This window comes from Esox lucius, chromosome 23 (assembly GCF_011004845.1).
Source record: "Esox lucius isolate fEsoLuc1 chromosome 23, fEsoLuc1.pri, whole genome shotgun sequence".
NCBI classification, from domain to species: domain Eukaryota; kingdom Metazoa; phylum Chordata; class Actinopteri; order Esociformes; family Esocidae; genus Esox; species Esox lucius.
The window spans coordinates 3,987,156-3,993,725 of record NC_047591.1 but is presented as its reverse complement, the minus strand read 5'-3'; positions in this window follow the sequence as shown (position 1 = coordinate 3,993,725).

The following is a 6,570-nucleotide window of genomic DNA, read 5'->3' as shown; positions in this document are numbered from 1 at the left end:
TATATTACTTTTTTACCATCCAAAGTGGTTTCATGGGTGAAGCTGCAAACTTTGGCTCCAATGAGCGTGAGTTCAAACCCATGCAGATTATTCCCAGTCAGTCTGTTAGTGTTTTGTGACTTGTCTCATCATGGATTTGAACTCACGACTATTGGAGTCAGTTTTCTGCTTTACCTGTGAGACTACTTTGAATACTCTCTCAAGGTGGTCTGCGAGTCAGTCAACCTACTGCCTTGACCGACTTGCCGACTGCTTCGCCACCCTGACTGTCTTGCCCAATTGTCTTGACCGCGGTATGCCACCCCAACTGTTTTGCCGACCAGGTAGATAGGATGGTCAAGGTGCTGACGCGGTTGGCGAGTCAGTAGACCTATCTTACCAACTGTGTGGTCGGCTAACATTCGACAGGTGGTACAAACCGCACACTTCAATTCGAAGGGTTGTGAGTTTCAATCCGAGACGGTCAGTTAATACAGTCAAGGTGGGGAGATGAGTCATTTAACTCAATTTAAAATGTTTTCCAATTACTTGAAAATGACTTAATGTCATGCTACTGGTCTTCCTCTCTGAAAGCAAAACATTTTTTTCTTTTTAATGACTTCATTGCACCACTGCATTTTCACTGCATCCCAGTGCTATGATCCCTGTTGGAGGCTGACCTGTGTGCCATAGCCAATTTGAGCTTCATTAAGGCTGTATGCAAATTAACCATTTACACACACTACCAACCTGTGTTTAAAGTCAATACTAAAGACAGACCTTTAGAGCATTAGAAAATATTGATCTAAGCCGGAAAATGTTTCTAAATGCGTTTACTACGAAGCGAGGTAACTGGCTTATCGAGGTAACTTCAGGAGTAACTTGGTGACGTCGGGTGTAACTTCCCGATTAACCCGTACTACGAAAGGTGAATACGTTTTACCCGGGGTATGCTGCCATGGCAATTTACGCTGCATCTCTAAACTCCTCAGAGCGGGTTATCCTCAGAGCGGGTTATCTTACGTAACATCGTAACTCGATGTTACGTAACTTAAGCACCGCTCTTCCGCCCACAAAAAGGCACATTTGGAAGACCCAATCGATGAGGGTGTTTAAAGACCGTGTAACTCTTTTAGTTTACCCGGATGATGTTTTCTAAAAAAAGATATAACACCACTTAAGCAATCGTCAACCCTGACTTTCCTTGATAACCCCGAGTTAAATCTGAGTAAAATGAACAGCGTTCGTAGTATACCCCTCAGGTATGTATGCAAATAACACTTATTTACTTCAATGACCAGAAGCTGGAAGGACAAATTAACAAATATGTAACAACCATACTTACTTTTGGGAACATGATAGTCCTGATCAAACTACCATGCACATGTAGGCTCTGTCTCACCTAATTGTGCACATCAAAAATACAGTAAGAGAAGCTAAAATCTGGAGATAAGTAGTAAGACATGAATATTGCACTCCTAGTTCTGCAGCACGTACAATGATGAGCAAAAACATGAGCACTCACAGGTGAAGCCAAAATTGATAATCTCCTAACCAGGGCACATGGCGAGGCCTGGGTAGATTAGATGGTAAGCGAAAAATCAGTTCTCATAGTCAACTTGTTGGATGCTTAAGAAATGGGCAGGAGTAAAGACCTGAGTGACTTTGACAAGGGCCAAATTCTTATGGTCTGACGACTGGGTCAGAGCATCTCTGAAATGGCAACGCTTGTGGGGGGCTCCCAGTCAGTGGTGGTGAGTACCTACCTACGGTGGTCTAAGGCGGGACAAATCGACAACAGGTTGTTGTGTGCCCGAGGCTCATTGATGCACGATTCTATGCAGCCCATCTGGTCCAAACCGGCAGAAGATCTAATGTCGCACAGGTCACGAAAATGTAAATGATGGTTACGGGAGGAATCTGTCACAACACAAACAGTGCATCTGCGCCTACACAGCCTCATATGTAGCAGGGTGCGAACAGTCCATGACCACGATGACCCCTGCATCAAAAGCGCCTACAATGGGAACACGTGCTTCAGAACTGGACCTTGGAGCAGTGGAAGTTTGCCTGGTCCGATGAGTCCTGTTTTCTTTAACATCACGTGTATGGCTGTGTACGTGTGTGCCATTTACCTGGTGAGGTGATGGCACCAGAATGCACCATGGGACGATGACAAGTGGGTGGAGGAAGTGTGATGCTCTGGGCGATGTGCTGCTGGAAACATTACCAAGAGCATCACACTCCCTCCATCGATGAAGCATCTGTGGGATGTGCTTTACCAGCAAGTCCGATCCACTGCGGCTCCACCTCATAACTTTCAGGACAGATGTGCTGCTAATGTCTGGGTGCCAGACACCACAGCACACCGTCAGGGGTCTTGTAGAATCCATACCTTGGTGGGTCTGCACTTTTTTGGCGGCACACGAAGGACCATCAGCATATTAGGCAAGTGGTCATAATGTTTCGGCTCATCAGCATCTGTTTAAGTTCCAACCTGGTCCTAATCCACATCACAAAATAGCAACTAATTTGTTTTACCTTGGCACTGCATCTGATCATTAAAGTAATGTACTAGCTTTGGATAACATCCATTCAACACTCATTACGTTCAGTAAAGCTAGATAAAGGGATTCGTATTTCTTGCTTTGCTGGCTAACTGTCAACTGCTTATCTATCCTCTATGCACTGGAAGATTTCCCCGCCTAGAGGCTACTGCATATCAAGATGTACTTGGTTTGGATAGGTTATGTAACATACAGTTTGTGGCTCCTTTGGCCAATATTTTTTAGCCTATTCATGACACTGGCTGCACCGTATCTCCTTTTACCTTTGGTTCTGAACAAACGTATCTGGTCAAATCTGTTCGGGCGGGATTCATTACGCAACGTGTCAACCACTACTCCACTTAGCCTAGAAGGAAGGCATGTCACTTGTGCTGCGAAGCAGTGGATTATCAGGAAAGGGAGCCATTTTTTTTTGCAGTAGCATGTTAAGGTTGGTTTAATTAGGTAGGCCAAATTTTTTATGTTGGTCATAATCTTTAGAGAAAGGAGTTGCACGTTTTTTTTTTAATACAAGGGGATGATACAGTGGAAATAATTCTTTACCTTGGGGAAGGTCATAGTAATTTTTTTTTTGATGGGTACCGACAGCTTGTTCAGCCACTCTCCCCAATTAAAAAAGAAACTCTCCCTTAATGGAGTGTGCCAGATTTACTTACACTATGTAACATCTACCCCTGAGACCAGATTGGGAGTTTGGGTAGCTAGGCAATGGACATCACAACAAATGCACAACACTTCAGATGTGCTATGGTTACAAACACGACAATAAACCAACTGCGTCCACAGATTACAGTGCAAACTCCTGTCGCTAGGTCGGAGTACAGGAGTGTGGTTACAGCTGTTCACTTTGTTTCAGTGTGACATACATTGTCCCAGTTCCCCGTTCACATCCCATTGTCTAAAAACACATGTGAAACATGAAACAGGATCCACATTACAAAACTCCCAGATGAGCGCGTGAAGATCTTAAGAAGGAATCAGTGGAGGGAATGTGGTAGAAATGTTCTTATTCCATAGTACAATGAAATCATATTGCTTATTCTTAGTGTAATCCAGTAATTTAGTAAGGCAACTTTGTGTTTCAGCCAGGCTTGGAATTTCGTTATATTTTAGGGGCAAGGCCATTTGGCCTTTCGGTTTCACAAAAATGTTTAGGGCAAAAAGGCTACTGAGTGAAACAAGAGGATTTGGAGCTTAGAAATACATTTCTGATAAGTAAAAAAACATACATGGCATAAAAACATACATTATTCACTTTTTTTATATCATGTTTTGAATAATAACTTATTATAACTGATGTGTTTTTTCCCCATAAAAAGTTAAATAGTCATGTTTTAATCCTTGAAATTACATCTACTCCTCCCTCAACATTTGAATAGATTCTGTAATATGTTTCATTTCAGAAGTTTTAGTTGGGAGCGTTCGCATGACAACAGCAAACAGGCTGCAGTATTGACAGTTGAGGCTAGCTAGCCAGAGGCATAACATTACCTCAGTTACCCAAAAGTAAACCACGAAGAATACACATCAACTTTTTTGGACAGGAAAGAAAAAGGTGTACATACAGCTGTATATACAGCTCCGGAGAAAATTAAGAGACCCCTGCAAGTTTTTATTTCTTTTCCCAAAAAGTTTAAAAGGAAGGTTTTGAGTGAGGAACAGAAGCGTTCAATTTGCAGTGGTCTCTTAATTTTAACCCTTCTGTTCCTCACTCAAAACCTTCCTTTTTGACTTTTTTGGAAAGGAAAGAAAAAGGTGCAGTGGTCTCTTCATTTTTTCTGGAACTGTATATATATATATATATACAGTGGGGAGAACAAGTATTTGATACACTGCTGATTTTGCAGGTTTTCCTACTTACAAAGCATGTAGAGGTCTGCCATTTTTATCATAGGTACACTTCACCTGTGAGAGACAGAAATCTAAAACAAAAATCCAGAAAATCACATTGTATGATTTTCAAATAATTAATCAGCAATTTATTGCACGACATAAGTATTTGATCACCTACCAACCAGTAAGAACTCTGGCTCTCACAGACCTGTTAGTTTATCTTTAAGAAGCCCTCCTGTTCTCCACTCATTACCTGTATTAACTGCACCTGTTTGAACTCGTTACCTGTATAAAAGACACCGGTCCACACACTCAATCAAACAGACTCCAACCTCTTCACAATGGCCAAGACCAGAGAGCTGTGTAAGGACATCAGGGATAAAACTGTAGACCTGCACAAGGCTGGGATGGGCTACAGGACAATAGGCAAGCCGCTTGGGGAGAAGGCAACAACTGTTGGCGCAATTATTAGAAAATGGAAGAAGTTTAAGATGACGGTCAATCTCCCTCGGTCATGGGCTCCATGCAACATCTCACCTCATGGGGCATCAATGATCATGAGGAAGGTGAGGGATCAGCCCAGAACTACACGGCAGGACCTGGTCAATGACCTGAAGAGAGCAGGGACCACAGTCTCAAAGAAAACCATTAGTAACACACTACACCGTCATGGATTAAAATCCTGCGGTGCACGCAAGGTCCCCCTGCTCAAGCCAGCACATGTCCAGGCCCGTCTGAAGTTTGCCAATGAACATCTGGATGATCCAGAGGAGGAATGGGAGAAGGTCATTTGGTCTGAAGAGACAAAAATAGAGCTTTTTGGTCTAAACTCCACTCACCGTGTTTGGAGGAAGAAGAAGGATCAGTACAACCCCAAGAACACCATCCCAGCTGTGAAGCATGGAGGTGGATCTTGGCCAACAACCTCCTTCCCTGAGTAAGAGCATTGAAGATGAGGCGTGGCTGGGTCTTCCAGCATGACAACGACCCGAAACACACAGTCAGGGCAACTAAGGAGTGTAAGAAGCATCTCAAGGTCCTGGAGTGGTCTAGCCAGTCTCCAGACCTGAACCCAATAGAACATCTTTGTAGGTCCGGCAGAAAGTCCGTATTGCCCAGCGACAGCCGCGAAACCTGAAGGATCTGGAGAATGTCTGTATGGAGGAGTGGGCCAAAATCCCTGCTGCAGTGTGTGAAACCTGGTCAAGAACTACAGGAAAGTATGATCTCTATAATTGCAAACAAAGGTTTCTGTACCAAATATTAAGTTCTGCTCTTCTGATGAATCAAATACTTTGTCATGCAATAAAATGCAAATTAATTACTTAAAAATCATACAATGTGATTATCTAGGTTTTTGTTTTAGATTCCATCACTCACAGTTGAAGATTACCTATGATAAAAAGTACAGACTTCTACATGCTTTGTAAATGGGAAAATCGGCAGTGTATTAAATGTTTGTTCTCCCCACTGTATATATAATACACATAACACAACTACTACCACATTTAATATGTGTATCTGTTAATAAGCTATAATATTATTGAAAAATACACTACAAGAGAATGTTTCCTCTTGTTACACGCGGTATTTTTTATATAAGCGTCTTGGATTGTAGATTTAAAACAGAGAGGGTGATTAGGGATGATCAGGTGCATGGATGTAGCACAAAATTCTGGGCCCTGTACATAGGCGGTCTCTGAGGGCCCCTCCCCACTTTATTCAAGATTCAAACATTTTTGAGGGCCCCTCTACACATTAGGGGCCTATATACTTAGTACCCCTTTTCCCCCCAGTCCAACGCCCCTGATCAGGTGCGTAACCAGTTCAGAGACAAACGCGACCACTCGTACTTTACACAACTGCAAAGGTCCTCGCTGGACGCAGGAGGTTGCAACGGTAGAGAAGTACAACGGTAGAGAAACTCGTCTTTCTAAAAGTGTTTTCCGAGTTAGTGTAGACCAACATTTAACAAAGCATTTTATTTCATTTCAAGTCAGTTTTAGAGTTTTGTTTTTACATCAATATACACAATGTATATGCTAGTTAAATGCTGAGCGCTTAATTTTTGAAAGCATGCGATATGCAATTTCTTGAAATGTAGCCCATTGCCAGTCGATTGTGTATCGAAAATGCTTTACTATTTTGTTGTTGTATTAAATTAATGACAAGCAAATAATATAGTGGTACT